At 44.8% G+C, this 16,812-nt stretch overlaps 1 protein-coding gene across 1 annotated transcript in view; it reads right to left on the minus strand.

Moving 5' to 3' along the window:
* The window catches only part of CHD5 (chromodomain helicase DNA binding protein 5), a 568,616-nt gene that overhangs the window by 480,934 nt on the left and 70,870 nt on the right, over positions 1-16,812 (minus strand). The gene's annotated exons all lie outside the window — the stretch shown is intronic.

A 16,812-nucleotide genomic window follows, 5' to 3' on the forward strand; every position in this document is an offset into this window, starting at 1 on the left:
GCGCAACTAAAAACCCGCACATTTTTTTGATTTTCCCATGTAGATAATATTTTCCTTTTCCAGATACACCAACCAATTTTGCGGCATTTCATTCCCTTACTCCCCTGATTTTACTCCTTTTCTTGACAGGAGTACATTTTTGAACTTTTCCAGGAAGGGGGAGGTCTGACAGGAATTTGTACACGGGTACGTTTAACAGTGTACACAAACTCATGGGACATTCCAGTCCTGGACCTCACCCTCCTCAACCACTCTCCACCGAAGAGAGTGGAATTACTCACACAAATATTTTCCTGTGAGTAAATCGTTAATGAGTGCAAAACCAACTTTTGTGAATTTTACAAAGTGTTTTTCCACCCATAAAATGGCCTATTTCATGCATACGCAATAATTAAACAAATAGCTTTTCGAATCAGAAACTTAAATGATATATCTATATAGATGCGTAACACACAAAAGGGCCCTGCATCCCCTGTGGCTCAGGGGGGGGGCCCAACGCTTCAAGGCCCGATACCTTCAGGGGGCCCGCTGTTCAGCTGAAGGCGAATGAGTATGAGATATGTGGGACTCAGGGGCCCCTTATCATATTATGCAGGGCCCCCGTCATTTTTCATTACGCAACTGATCGATATTGCGTGATAATATAAAGCTGTGATTATGAGTGTTCGACTTGGCCCTTTTGGTAGGTTCATCCCTAAACTTTTTGCCTTTCTCCCCGCCTTATTTCTGACATGGTGTTGGTGGTTTTAGGCCTCTGGGCACTTTAGCACTGCTGTCCAGTGTAAAGTGCGTGCACTCTCTGTGTACAGTTGGTAAGAGGGGCCTGCCCTCCCATAGGAACGCATTGGGGATTCTCTGATCAGTGTGTCAGTGGTAATTCCTGATATGGGAGGAGCACCGTGGTCAAGTTTAGTATATTTAGAATTGTAATAATAAATGCTGCGCAATGGTGTGCGCAGATTTCTTATGATTATTTTAGAAATGCCACTTTTAGAAGTTGGCATTTCTGTGTGCTATGTATCTGCCTGCATGATGTGAATTGTATGTCTGGCTTGTGAGTGACAGGGCCTGGGAGGTGTGTGTGGCTCCAGGAGGGGCAGGGTGAGTCAGCGCTAGGCTGAATGGGATATCTGCATTGAGAGTAGTGGGAGGAGTAATCCCCTGACTCTGAATAGGACTGTCCCCATCCTGTACAATGCTGGCTCCAACCCCTGTGGTGTGTCTGATCACTTAGCCCCCACCTGACAAAGGGGAAGAGGAGCTTGGTAAACAAAGTGCTCCAATTCCCCCCTGAACCAGTTGCATCTGGTTCCCCCAAGCCCTACACTGCAGACAAAGGAGAGAAGTGGTATAAGTATAGGGGCTGTAACCCCATGAAGTTGTTCTTTTCTATGCTGGTGTGCTGTTCCTGACTTGCTGGGGGCTTGCTGCCGCTGGAGCCCAGGAGGAACTGCCATGGGGGCTTACCTCCCTGCTGGAGGGCCCTGTTTGCTGGCCTCCCTGGGTCCAGCTATGCCCCATGGACCTGGAAGAACTTCTTACTTGGACCCTTTGTCTTTTCTTTGTATCTTCCAGGACCTTCAGGACTTTGGCTGCCTCTAGCATCCTGTGAGCGCTTTATTTTAATTTTCCACAAGGAAGGGGGAGAGCAAGGGCTGGGCAGCGCTGAGCTGCCGCCCTTCTAACGGGAATCCCCAGCGTAGGGATTCCTCTGTGATGCTTAAATGGCGGGTGCCCACCCCGTGTTTTCCTCTATTGTTTGCGGGTGCCTACCCCGCTTATTTTGAGATTTGGAAATTACGGGTGCTCACCCCGCCGTTGCCTTTATTTGATTGCTGGTGCCCACCCCGCTTATGCTCTGCCTTGGCGGGTGCCCACCCCGTGTTTCACCGCCACGGCCCGATCCAAAATGAATTTGACCGGATGGAGGCTGCCAATCGCAGCGCGGCCGGAAAAGAAGTCAGGCAACGTGGTGCCTGACGTGGGGCGGGACTTCCGCATCAGCGAGGAAAGCCCGGCCCGCGTCCACAGAATAACCAGGAATCAAGTGAACCTCAAGCTTTGATCTAATGTATTTAGTCTGTTCAAGAAGACCACCAGATCCTCCTCAGTGCCTTCCCAAATGCATAACACATCATCGATGTATCGCCTCCAGAGGAAAATATTCCTCTGGAAGGGATTACCAGGATGATAGATATGATGTTCTTCGAACTGGCCTACATAAATGCAGGCCAGACTCTAGATCAAAGCTTGAGGTTCACTTGGACCTACAACCGCCATGTTGCAACCTACCTGGATCTTGATATTCGGGCGGAACAGGGGCAATTGGTAACAAAGGTTCATCAAAAGACAACTGATAGGAACTCGTTATTATTGTTTGATTCTTTTCATCCGCGGGCCCTTAAAGATAATCTACCGGTGGGACAGTTCCTGCGCTATAGGAGGAACTGTTCCTCCACCGCGGACTTCATGCAACAGTCAGAGGACCTTTGCGACAGACTTATTCAAAGACAATATCCCAGGAAGGTAGTTAAAAATGCGAGAAAAAGAGCACTAAATACACCCCGCAGCGGTCTTTTGGAGCCGACTTTAAAACCAAAAAGTGACTGCCTTCCTGTTGTCATGACTTTTGATCCATTAGTGAACAAACTTAGACAGCTCATGCGAAAGAATTGGGGACTGTTGTCCACAGCTGAGTTCAAGATGCCCTCCCCCAGGTTTGCGATCAAAAGAGCAGGCAACCTAAAGGATAGACTGGTGCACTCCCGAGTGGGAATTGATAAAAGTACAACTAGCCTCCCGGCGGGTCATTATCCATGTGGCTCGTGTTCTGTATGTGGCCTGACTTCCAAATGTGATAGAGTGGTCCTATTGGATGGTAGAACATGGTATCTAACCCAATTTACCAATTGTAACACAATGAACGTGATTTATCGTATCACGTGTGGGTGTGGTCTACATTATATAGGCCTGACCTCAAGGAAGGTTAAGATAAGAATTCAAGAGCACCTCAGTACCGTCAGAATGGGGAAACTGACCACTAAATTTGTGCAACATTGCGTCACTGAGAAACATGATTTTAGATCACTAACTTGGACTGTTCTAGAAAAAGTTAAGGGTGATGCTTCAAATATTGAGAGATTGTTAATCAATAGGGAGGCTCGTTGGATTTTTTCTGAAAAGGCTGACAAAATTGGGTTAAATGATGGGATAGAATGGAATAAAATCTCCTTATGATGATTAGGCTGTCTAGCATGTCCCTTGTGTCAACATGCCTCTTGGATGTACTGTAAAACAAGGCTGTTTGTGCCGAGTGACGCTGAGTCTAAAGCGAAGAATAGGGGTCTGTGTCCCATGAACTCTGGCTTTGGGAGTCCCCGTATCGATTTGAATCTCAAAAACCATGAAAAAGATCACGACTAAATAATTCCAGAGAATTGCGTGCATTCTGTGTGTAAAGTGAACACCACTGATGTGGATATTGAGATAAGAGGGAGTAGTTGATGGATAGAAAAAAAAACCCTGTCGATATTGAACATCCTTGAAATAGGTTATGTTTAATAGAATAGATAGAAAGTTACCAGGCCCCCATCAACGTTAGTGGAGATTACATGAATATTGTAGAAGCGTGGTGGGGAGTCGAAAAGTGAAAAAAATGTCCATCACTGTTAAGCTTTATGAACACATATCCCTTTTTCGCATCAGGTTTTAAACACTGCGTAGTTTAGTCACACAGTAACACGCTATCCCTTGCGGATTTGAGACGTGTAAACGAGAGATATATAGCGTGTAACGCGTTATGAACACCTGTATAAATAAGGAAGCCGGAGTTTTGCCCATTTTAAAATGGCGCTTTCATTTACGTGACTTGACACGTGAATTGGAATGCAACTGATAGAAGTCACGTGGCAGGTGACGGGTTTATCAGAGGGTTGGTTTGAAGTGCCCGGAGCGGCTGAGACGAAGCTCGGGATGCCATTTTAATACGGTGATACGTATGAGTGAGGGGTGAGGATGGATTTAGACACTTTCCCCAGTTACCCTGTGAGTTCGACATTAAGGGGTATGTAGGTGGGAGTTTCCGATTTTAGTTGGATGTAAAACTCCGCTTTACGATACTGTGTGTGTGCAAATGATGTGTACAATTCAGTGAAGCAAGTTTAAGTACAAGCCATAATGAAGTTATGGGGTAAATACGACAATCCCACAAAGACTGTTGAATCTATATGTGGTGGATTGAATTGGGCGAAACATTGATTTCTGACATAGGATATGTTTGAAATTGCCTTGCAGAATGCCCAGAAGCACAAAAAGGGCTTGTGAAACATAGAATCACAGTCCCTTTCAATACGCTGTCGAGCCGGTATGAGACACCATGGCTGACAACGGGTAATGACAAACTCATGCTTCTTATACATCTAAGTAGAAGACGACAGAGTGAGTGTGATTGTGCCCTATCACTCAGTGAGTAATTGCAGGAACCCTCTGCTGTTTTTTATAGTTTGTAGTCACAAATAATCCAGCATGAAATATGCTGATATGGTGAATGAAGTCCTGTTGCCCTGAAGAATTTGCCGTACAAGTAAGGCAATGAAACATGTCGGCGTTTTGGCTTCGTGTCTGTTGAATTACAGCACTTTTTACCTTTGAATTGATCCATGAGCAGAGAATAAAATTGTGGTAGTCATGGCTCTCTATCAATTTTAAACCAGGACTTTGGTGTGTAATTTTCACCTCTTTTTTTCACCTTTTGCTTTCTCATGAATTTTGTTGATACAGTTATCCATTTTTTCTTTGAACAAGGTGGCAACCTATGTTGAGAAACGTGGCAGTACTGGTGATGATCTAACCAGTGTCAGCCTGCTACGGTGTTGCGCACGTGAGGTGCTACCTTGCTCTGCACATTTTTTCACTAACTACCACAGTGTGGGTTGTTACAGATTTGAAATATTTTTCACAATTGACAACAGTGGTTACAAGCTGAGGATTCTTGCAATAATTGCTGTTTTTTTTAAACAAATAGTACAGACATTGGTAAATCGGGAATCCACCCCATGAATTTAAATAGTTGGGGGTGGTTGTGAAGAGGGTAGTTTTGTTACCTCCCCAATCCTGTCTTTACACAATAGATAAAGATACCTCTGTACGTAGTAGATTGGGTCTGTTTTGTTATAAAGCTGTTTTGAGTGGGGGATGACCCATTCTTTCCTTCCCCTGGAGCTCCCTATTGTTATGAGTGCTCCAATTGGCCCTGTCATGTGTATATAATCCCCTGTAAATACTGCCTAGTGCCAGTTGGCATAGTGTATATTGTGTGATTACTATTCTAATGTGTTTATGATAATACAAAGGCTATTTTTATATATAACCTTGTGTGGAGTTCCTTTTGTGGTGTTCCTAGTATGTTGCTGCTGTGTGTGTGTTGTGCAAACGCTTTACACATTGCCTCTGAGATAAGCCTGTCTGCTCGTGCCAAGCTACCAAGGGGGTGAGCAGGGGTTATCTTCAGCGTGTAACTCCCCTGCCCTGACTAGAGTGGAGGTTTCTGCCTGGCTTTGGCGCAAGCCTTAGCCAACCAGAAATCCCATTTCTAATGAGACTCACGTGAGCACAAAGTTCTGAGTCAGTGGTCTTTGTCTTAAAGAAGCTGTAACGAACCACAGTGCATGCGCTACTTTGGAAATATTATTAATATCTCTACTAAATCCTATTACATATTCTCCACTCCTTCATCTAAAGCCATTTCTTCAATTGCCCTGAAAATATTGCTTATTTCCCAAGACCAGCATATAGGGGTCACGGGTACTCAAACAGCACGTTGCTATGGAAACGATTGTGACAGAGATTTATTAGAATGCATAACCAAATGATTCACAGGACACCTCACCGACAAATACATCATTTCCTCACTTGCTCTGGCAGCCTCTGCATATTAATCATGAATTTTACACTAGGGCTGGGGTGGAGGGGGCTCTTTTCATTTTGAGGACTGTAAAAAGCACACGTAAATATACAACACGGATATATCCATGCATATTACTTTTATACTCTCCTCATTACATCCTCAGTTCATCTAGCCTACTGCAATCTGTGAGACAGGAGTGCATTACAAGCCAGTGCTCACGTGACACGTTTTTGTGGTTATATTGTTAGTTGTCCAAACAAGCAAACATCCTGGAACATGCACACATAAGGAATATTTGTAGAAAGATTATTTTACTTATACCTTTCTGTGAACAAAACTCATTTTTTTAACACAAAAATGACAGACAGGTGACCAATTTTCCCTCTGCGTGCTTTTTTAATCTCACACATGTTCCCCAGGGCTCGTAATGTTCCTGAAAAGTCAGAAATAATTAAGTGTTTCCTGGAGCGTGCAGCAAATCTAGTGGGCTCGGCAGGATGGGTAATCCATTGCGCTTTCATTACATCGTGGCGATCCCGGGAAACATGCCTAGGATAATGCATTGCAATCGTGTTTTACAAAAAAAAGCGAGCACATACTGTGCATCTCATGGCACATTGCCTGAGGATGCTGCTTGATTTTGATGTCAAGACAGGAGGCTAGCACTATGCATAACCTTTTATTTACCACTTCTGAGCAGCACTTAAAAGCTTCAAATAGAACAACATGAAGTCATAGAACAATAGACCATCCACTGAGCACATGAATCCCCCAGCGTTCCAATCTCATCCTCTTTTGCTTGCTGGTCCCACCTCTTTACTATCAATTAACATACTACATGATAGGAGTATAGACTCAGGAGATTATTTGTTGGCCAATGTTGAACTTCATCACACATATTCATATTCATGCCTCCTAATTTTGATTCATTGTTTTCCCCTTGTTCCTGCTTGTTGGTAAATTTTACTTTTTTAACAGACTGCAGATTAATGACTCACATTGATGTCCGCAGGATGATTGTGTAATGAACCATGTTTGAAAATTACAAAGTTAAATTATATTAAAGATAATCTAAAGGGCCAATTACGAGAAGCATTTTGCAGGGAAGCTGAATTACTAACACCTGATTCACTGATTCCAGCAGGTAATTCCTCTCTAGAACTGCACTATTCTGATTTCCGGGGCCTGAAATCGGAGCTAACATTTACGTGCTGGAATTAGTAGTCCCTTTTTTGCATTACGAAGACTTAATTCTGGACTGATTTCCTCCCGGTAGTTCTTCTTCCTTTCAGCAGTTGGAATTGCTTTGTGCAAACAGATGAGGAGGCACCGGGAGAACGTTCCCCCTTTATTTGTGATTGACCTATGGTATCCCCTTTTGGGATATCGCTCCCCCCAACTCAACATCAGCCCAGAAATGGCACTGGAATTGTGTCCACGAGAGGCATATATATTCAAATTCAAAATTTAAAAGTTTTATTAAAACACATTCAGCCTCATGCATCAAGCCAAAATCCAGTCGGTAAAATACCGAATCGCTAATAACACCCGTTAGCGAGTAAATAAAACCTAATCCCAATGCATCAACCCAAATACAAAAATCGCTATTTAAGGAATCCTTAAATAGCGATTCCTTAAATTGCGATTGCATTTAAGGAATCCCAAATTGAGATTCCTTACATGCAATGCATGAAAGTTAAAAAATTAGCGAATTCGCTAATAGGGGGAGCAAATTACCATGAAGATGAACTGCATGGTAATTTGCTAAAAGTTTGAAAAATGCACTTTTGTGCATTTTTCAAAGTTTCATGTTGCGCACACACATGCCCTTAGAGCATGTGTGTGTGCAACATATGTGCACATATCAATTTCAGGGGTGCAATAGGGTGTCATTTTGACACCCTTGCACCCTTGAAATTGCATGAGCAATTTGCGAGAACCTACTGGTACTCGCAATTTGCTCATGCAATCTTCAATTCATTCCTATGGGCCTGGAGGCCCATAGGAATGATTGGGACGGCATTCCTTAATTGCTACTCCCAATTTGCTAGTCGCAATTAAGGAAAGTTAAGGAATCGCTATTTGAATAGCGATTCCTACATGCATAGCCTTTTGCTATTCCTTATTAGCGATCCCTTATTTTTCGCTAATAAGGAATCGCAAATGGCATTGTTGATGCATGTGCCCCATTGTATATATAAACAATTATATGTGCCTTTGGTGGAGACGCAAAACAAACATCAGATATAAAAAAAGAATATGCAACTCCCACTAAAGTACTGTTAAAGCAGGACCTGTACCACTAAGGGGAGGATCTTGTAGATAAGAAAGCAAATGCAAAAGATGGGAATAAGGAGGAAGAGTAGGGCATGAAGAATTAAATAAAATCCTGAGGATAAAGGGGCATATGTACAAAAGCATTTTTGCGATCGGAAACGGCCCAATTCATATAATCGCACCTTTACTGAATGCAAAAATGATCTTACATGCATACAACGCACAAATTGCAATTCGGTAATGTTACTGAATTGCAATCTGTGTTTAGCATTTCAGTATTTATAAGCGGCATATTTAGGGTGTCCCTAGGAAAAGGCAGTTCTCTTTCATACTCCCCTTGTTAGAAATTGGATTTTTGGTCGGCCAGGGCATGTGCCAAAGTCGGGCAGAAACCACCACTCTAGTCAGGATAACGGAGTTACACTCCTAAAATAACCCCCGCTCACCCCCTTGGTAGCTTGGCACGATTAGTCAGGCTTATCTTAAAGCCAGTGTGTAAAGCATTTGTACATAACCAACAGTAATATAGTGTAAGCACTACAAAAGGACACCACATCGGTTTAGAAAAATATCCAATATTTTTATATATTTAAGACAAGACCAAAAACGATAAAAATCCACAGTGCAGTACTTAGAAATCTTCAATTATCAAAATATGCTTGAAAAATAGTTCCTTGATGTCGATAGCTCTGTCTGGGGCTATCACGGCGTCATGAACAAACAAATCCAAACAGTTCTGGCTGACGCGGCGTCACGGGCCAGCTACGGTGTCAGAAAGACCCGCAAGCAGTACCTTTTAGAAATGCTGGGCATCGGCGACCTCTTGTTGAGCTTCCGAAAGCAAGGCGTCTGCAGGCGTCGGTTCCGGAGGTCGGTGCCCTTGAAGTCACACGCGTTGAAGATTGATCTCCTCTCTGTTGGAGTCAGGAGCGCTGGCGTGGGCAGGCATCGGGTGCTGTGGTGCAAAGTGCAGCGGTGCGGCGTGCGGTGCCCTCAGGTCACGGTGCAAGCAGCATCTCGGTGGCGGCGTCAGATGGGATCGTCAGTGAGACCAGGGTCGCGGTGTGAGGTGAAGGCAGTGCTCGTCGCCGTGCTGGCAGGTAACGGTGCAAGCAGTGTCGTCGTCGTGGCTGAAGCGCTGTCGTTGGCTGATGAACTGGAGTCGATGGTGCCGGCGTCAGTAGGCCAAGGCTGTGGGGCGTCGTGTAACTTTACGAGCAGTGCCCTCGAACCAGGGTGCAATCAACGGCGTAGATTTTGGCGTGGAGCGTTGTCGTCGGGGATACCAAGGCGTCGTCGTGAAGCGAGATGGTGCGGAGTGCGGTGCCCACAGGTCGCGGTGTGAGCAGCAGCTCGGTGGTGGCGTCAGCAGGCGTTGTTAGTGAGACCAGGGTCACTGTGCGGCATTGCGGCGGTGCCCTCTGCGTGCCTTCAGGACACGGAGTCGGCAGAGGCGTCGTAGACGGCGTCGGGTTGCTTTTTTCTCTGTTGCAGCACAAAACACACAATCCCCAGTGCTGAGGGCAGAAGAGCTTGAATTCTTTGCTGTTCCTGAGAGTTCTTGAACAGGGGGCAAGCTCTACCTCAAGCCCTTGGAGAAATTCACAAAAGTAGATTGCAGAAAGTTCAGTCCAGTCCTTTCACTGCCCAAGACAGAAGCAGCCACTGCAGGCCAACCCAGCAAAGCACACAGCAGAGTGATAGTTCCTCCTCACAGCTTCTCCAGCTCTTCTTCTTGGCAGTCTTCTTGATCCAAAAGAGTTTTAAAAGTCAGGGGTCTGGGCCCCAATATTTATATCCCAAAATCCTTTGATCTCTTAGGCAGAGAGTGTCTGTGCCCAGCCAGAACCAGTTCTGCCTTCCTGGCAGAAAGTGGAGACGGCATGGTCAGAGGCAGACCAGGCCGTTTGAGGTGCAAGGAAATCTCCTCTCCCTTCCCCAATTGCAGCCCAGGTCTATTAAGCCCTTTCCTGACCCACCTAGACTATCTGGAGCCACTCCCGCCTTCTGTCACCCAAAACCCAGACAGGCAATCCACATTCCAGCAGAGGCACACAGGATGACTGAGCAAGAAAATACCTACTTTCTAAATGTTATATTTTCAAACACAGAATGTAAAAATCACCTTCACTAAAAGATGCATACTAAACTTTATTTTCCTACCTAATGCCCCGGGCCAGTTATGTTGATAAGATGTTATAAACTAACTCCCCATTCTGTCCTATGGGGAACAGGTAGCCTTGCAATAGTGAAAAACAAAATTGGCCGTAGTTCACTATCAGGACATGCCACACACACACCAGGGCATGTCCTACCTTTCACATACACTGCACTCGGCCCAAATGGGTACCTTGGGCCTACATTAGGGGTGGCAGAAATGTAAGAAAATGGAAGGTGAGGGACTGGCAAGTGTGTGCACTGGCTAAGTCGACATGGCAGTTACAAACTGCACGCAGACTCCGCAATGGCGGGTCTGAGTTTTTTTTACGGGCCGTTCGTGTGGGTGGCACAATCCCGTGCTGCAGCCCATCAAAGGCATTTGATTCACAGGCCCTGGCACACGCAGTGCACTTTACTAGGGACTGACACATAAATCAAACAGGCCAATCATGGAAACACAAATCCATAACACATTTTACCACAGGAGCACTTGCACTTTACCACTGATTAGCAGTGAGAAAAGTGCGCAGAAACACTAAGCCAGCACAAACAGAGTCAGAACCGGGAGGTCAGAAAGCAAAAAACTCTGGGGAAACACGCCAAAAGATGCCAATTCAAAACAACCTTTCAGAGGTTCTTCTTCCTTCCTAGCTTATTGCTCAGTAAGAAGCCCTTGTTCTCCTTTTTGTCCTCCTTTCTAGAATAAACTGTATTCGGTTTGCCTGTTTAGGAGGTCTATTAATGTTGGGGCAATGTGAACTGTAAAGGGAACTTGCATGATAGACAACTATTAGTAGCAGCACGTTTTGTATTCCTGAATGCACATTTATGGGGACCTCATTGTTATGAGAAGTTGAGTTCTATGTCATATGCCCTTCCTGAGGGTTTTCTCCAGGGCCTTCCAGGTTGTGATGCTACCATCTGAATTTAGAATCTTTGAGAACAGCTGAGGATTTTTTTGAGCTCTGGTAACTTGCTTGCCTAAAACGAAAGACAACTTAGCCTTTACAGGCTGCAATGAATACATTATGGCCTTTGGGCTAACTGCTATGAGGATTGCCTGTGTTTGGTTCTTTCCCTTGCTATACCCAAACCTGTTTTTATATACGCAATTCTTTTGATGTAGAGGTAAGAATGTTCAAAGCAGTGCGAATCTAGGGATAAGGTGGTACAAAGATATTCATCACCAGAGTATATCAAGTAGTGAGCCCGGTTGATGTTTATTTAATTTATTTATTCATTTATTTGAAGAGTTTTATATAGCGCTGGCTAGACCCGGAGGTATCAGACCACTTTACATGAGTTTAGCAATAGAAAAAAACAGTGTTTCATCATTACATCAGTTACTAGAGCACAGCATAACATAGAAACAAGTCCTATGGAGCATAGAAGGTAGTGGGGGAATAGTAAAGGGGTTGGAATGCAGATCGGGTCAGGCAGACGGGCTAGGGAGATAGTACTTCAGGGAAACATCAAAAAGTCAGAGTAACGAGTCAACAAGCCGGTTGGGGTCCAGTAATCATAACAGCAGTGTACATCAGTACTATATAAATGAAAGGTTTATTTGGGGTTAAGAATGTGCCTGGGAGATGGGCAACTGCCAGAAGGCTGCTGACTGGCTACTTTCTGGCATTGTCTGACCTCCAGAAGGGACGAAATGACATCTGTCTCCTCTACACTGAGGGCTTCAAAACCTATGACAATAGAGCTGCGTGGGCATGCTCTGTCAGTGACTCTCAGGGCATGGAGAGGTAGCAGATCCGTGGGTGTCAGCTGGGCAGAGAATTGAGGACAGACCAATTATCAACACATAGGGGCTCATTATGATGGTGGAAGGATCACCAGCGCCGGGCCGGCGGTGGCGGTCGTTCCGCCATCGTCATGAGACTTACCCCCTTGCCACATTATGATGGCGGTGGGTACAGCGGCGGAAGGAAAGTCCGACCGCCACTTTTCCGCCAGTAGCAATCATCACGAATTCCCGGCGGAGCGGTCAGCATGCTCACAATGGCGGCGGAGCCTAGCAAGCTCCGCCGGCACAATTATGATGCCAGCGGTAGCCAGCCTTTCTGTGGCAGTTGAACCGCCATTGAAAGGCTGGCGTAGAATGTCTTCTGGGGCCTGTTGCGGGCCCCCCTTGTGTTGGGGGAGGTGTGGGTGCACTGGGGGGTACCCATGGTACCCCCCTACATTTCACTGCACCAACTGGCAGGCACAGTATAGTGCCTGCCACGTAGTGCAGTGAAATGCACAACATGCTCCTTTCAACATCGCGGCAGTGCTGCTGACAGCAGCCACCGCCGCAATGTTAAAGGTGCCGAGTCTGACTGCAGTGGTGGCGGTCCCATCATAATTGAATAGGCAGGACCGACGGATGCATGGCGGTCAGACCCAATCACCGCTAACGTGGCGGGCGGATCAAAGCCACCCGCCATCGTAATAAGCCCAATAGTCACAGAGTGACACATTTTTTAAAGGGGTAGAGCAGCAAGCCATGCCGTTCACACTACCAAAAGTTAACACATTCACAGCCTCTTCTTCCTCCTCTCCAATGGTGCTCTAGTAAAGCCTAATAGCCTGCCGTAGTGGGCTATACTGGCCATTAAAAGCCCGCTCCAGCATAGCGAGGGCCTTTAACAAGGGAGCGGAACATTAATGGCCGGTATAGCCCAGCTACGAAGGGTTAGAAGGCTATTAGAACATTCTGCCATTAGAGGGCAGAATGTTCTAACAAATAAAGCAGAGGCCTCTCGGAGCCTGAGGGGGTTTATATACCCTCGGACTCCGAGAAGCATTTTTAAAACAACATTGAAAAGTTGCTTTGTGGGCTTTTACGAGCCCGTAGAAGCTCAGAGAACTCCATTGTATTCAATGGAGTGCTCCACATTCCAATGTTCTAATCTAAATGAACTATGTTAAGTAAAAAGTAAGGAAACTATAAGTGCCTAAAATGTTATTGCAAGAAAAGTGCCTATTTTTGGCATGATCATCCCTTCATTTTATGAACTGATGCTGCTGTGTTTTAGACTCGGTGAATGAGGACTTAACTAACCAAGCCAGTGCAGGTGCTCTGAGCCCTAAAAATGTCAAAATTTGCTATACTCTAAATTGGCACATTTAACTAGCCTATAAGTTCCTAGTATTTGGTACAACGTGTAGACAAGGCTTATAAGTTAAATCTCATTAGTGGAGTGCATCTGGCACCACTGAACTTACAATGTAAAACATCACTGCAGGTCAGCCACCAGTAACTGGATGTGCAGGTTTAAACTGCAAACTCGACCTGTCAAAATAAACCCTTTTGACAGGCATAAATCCTCCTATTAAATATTAATGAGTCATCCCTGAGCAGCCATTAAATGCTAATAAGACAGGAAGCATGATATTTAAAATCAGGACACATAAAGGATTCATGTTATACATGTCCTCACTGTGACAATGCTCTGAATGCTATTATCACTGTAACAGGGTTAGCTGCTAAATAGCAAAGCATTGGGATATGTTATTGAAGTTAATACAGTTACCTCCGCCTAGGAACCAGATAAAAAGTTAATTCTTGGACTTTTAAAAATATGTATTACAAACCCAACACATTGGCAAAGTTGGATTTGTACTAAATATTTAACAGAAGTCCCATTTGACCTGCCTAAAGCCTCTGGAAGCCCATTTGCCTGAGCTTCCAACTGTCACCCAGGAGCTGAATAGTTCCCTGGTGAAGTATGAATTGGCTCTTAGAGCTGAGACACAAACATTGGTTTCAGGGAAAGTTTAACTTTCCTTGACAGGATAGCATAAGGACTCTGTCTTGCCCCTTGGGTGTCTTCAAATGATGCCTACCCTGTCACTGCCATATCTAGCTCACTCCTGTCTCCATTTGTCTTTCTAGCTATCCAGGGTCCAATCCAAATGGTAAATGAGCTGCTCCCAGAACCAATTTTGAGAGACCACAGGAGAAAGGTTGCTCATTTTCCTGGCCACACCTCTAGGGTGGGCACAGGAGCTCTGCGTAGGAGAATAAATGTTCAGCAGAGAGTGGTACTCTGGGCTTGTTAGCAGTAGGGCACTCAAGAACTGCTGCAAAAGTGGGTAGGGATACCCCTGGAGACATTTTCCCTTTTGGTTAGAGAGGGCCGGGAGTGCACTCCACCTACAAGATAATGCCAGGCATGAATGTGGTACCCCTGGGTACCCTCCTCAGATCACTGCGTGACTTGGGTAAGATGGAAGAAGGACTGCACCTGCAGTTGAAACCTGTGAGAAGAACCCTAAGGGCTGGACCGGCACCCACGTTTACCCAAGACAAAGAATTGGACTTCAAGGGTCAGCTGGCTGACTTCCTGTTAAGCTATAGCGACACAAAAGCTCCAAGAAGCCCACTTTCTTGAAAGACTCCAGCTGACCAATTTCAACTGGACGTGTCCTGGATCCTGTGAGTGGCTTCTATTAGAGTGAGTCCTGACCCCGAACCGCTGTTCCTGAGGGTCTGGAACCTTTGGCAGCTTTCAGAATGTAATTCTCCTGCTGAATTGCAAAACACTGGGACTCAGAAATGTTCAACAAACATTGTGCTTGGAGAACAGTTGAGGGCTGGGACCAACCTACCAGCCGATCCGCTCAGGGTGCATTACCAGTGAGCTTAACTTTGCTGTAGCTGCCGCCACGCTTTCTGCTCTACGTCGGAATCCGTTGACAACTGAGGCCGCTTCGGGTCCATTCGGCCGTGCCCTCAATGCTGCCTATGACAAGGACCTGAGTGACGCCAAAGACCTTAAGGGCCTGCCTTCTCAGAAAGCTGTCGAGGTCAAGGAGGTAACTTTTCTACCAGGATGAACCTGGTCCTTTTATTCGGGCTGCACTACATCACAATTTTAGAAATTCATATCTCTGGTTCCCCTAGTTGGATTTTAGTCATGTTGGTGTCATTTTGTTCACTACAAAATTCTCTATGTGTATAGGTTGGAGTGGGATTTTTCTTTTTTTGTATTTCTTAATGTTTTAACTGCTTTGATACTTCTAAACGCTTTACAAAAAGCTGCAATTAGTCAAAAATCAGGCTGTTGAGCTGGTCTTCTGTCAACCTCGACACTGCCACATTAAGCCTCTAATGAAAAAGCTTTACTGGCTGCCAGTAGCACAGAGAACCGTTTTTAAAAGAGCCTGCACTATATTCAAGGCTATCCATGGTAAAAGTCCTGGCTTTGTATCCTTCAGAATCCGGCGCTACACTCTCGATTGCTGCCTAAGATCGGCTCACCACAACTTAATTTCAGTGCCACGATATAAGAAGAAGAGACTTGGAGGAGCCAGCTTCTCCTTTCTTGTGCCCCACACCTGGAATTCTCACCCTCCCGAAATTAGATCATCTTGTAACTACGCTAGTTTTAGAAAACTGGAAAAAACCTGACTGTTCCATCATGCTTATGTTTAACCTGGAGTTCAGTTGCTGTCTTTTGTTACTCTAGCGCCAGGAGACCTTATGGTGAACATGCGCTGTATTAATGGCCTATAGCATACCATACAGTACCATACCATACATAACATAACATATATTCTTAACTTACGCCTATCTGCTCTGTGCCATGGCTACCAGAGGTTGAGCTTTGGTTACTGAAACCACTGCTGGATCAAACAAGGATCATTACTTTTGGTGGACTACCATCCACCTCAACCAATAATATACTTTCTCATGCATGGCTGTGGAAAGTTATGATATGACATTATTGTGAGCATCTGCTCACACAAATGTATCTGTAGAGATGCAGTATGCCAGTATTTCAATTTGGAAGAGAGAAATATTTCTAAAATTGCATGTGATATAAAGCTAAATAAAATATATAAATAACTAAATATGTCATAGATGCAACTGTGTCTTCTTTTTTATTTATTTTTTATTTTTATTTATTGATAAATTATAAGAAGCAAATAATCTGGCTCGTTACATCAGGACCTTATCATTTCAATGACGTACACATATGCCACAGTTCAGCACAAAGCTTTATACATAGTAGCATACTTTTAAAACTGGAAAAATCCTAGGCAATTGAACGAGTATGTTGGGGTGGTGCTCCCACAATACAGTGCAAAAAGTCTTCTGCCACTCATTAGGTCCACTGCTAGTGCGGGTCCCTTTTGACAGTTAAGGCCTTGAAGATTCTATCATCAACGTTGTCCCACTTTTTCCCACTATCTCTCAATGCTTATACAGACCATTTCCCCACCATCATCCAGCACTATAAAGTAACTACTCTTGCTCTCCCTCTGCTTCTCCCGTTTCTTTTCCCACTAAATGCATCTTATATGGCCCCCAGTAGTCCTTGGGGCAGTTCTGTGGTAGAAGAAGCTCACTATATACATCTGATTGTATTTTGCATTATACCATGTCTGTGTTCCATTCCTCTAGTGTCAGGGCAGGGCATCTAGCTCATCTCATCGCCACTCGGCGCTTAGCTAGTAATAAACCAATAGCTACC

Source organism: Triturus cristatus, chromosome 1_2 (assembly GCF_964204655.1).
Source record: "Triturus cristatus chromosome 1_2, aTriCri1.1, whole genome shotgun sequence".
Classification (NCBI taxonomy): Eukaryota; Metazoa; Chordata; class Amphibia; order Caudata; family Salamandridae; genus Triturus; species Triturus cristatus.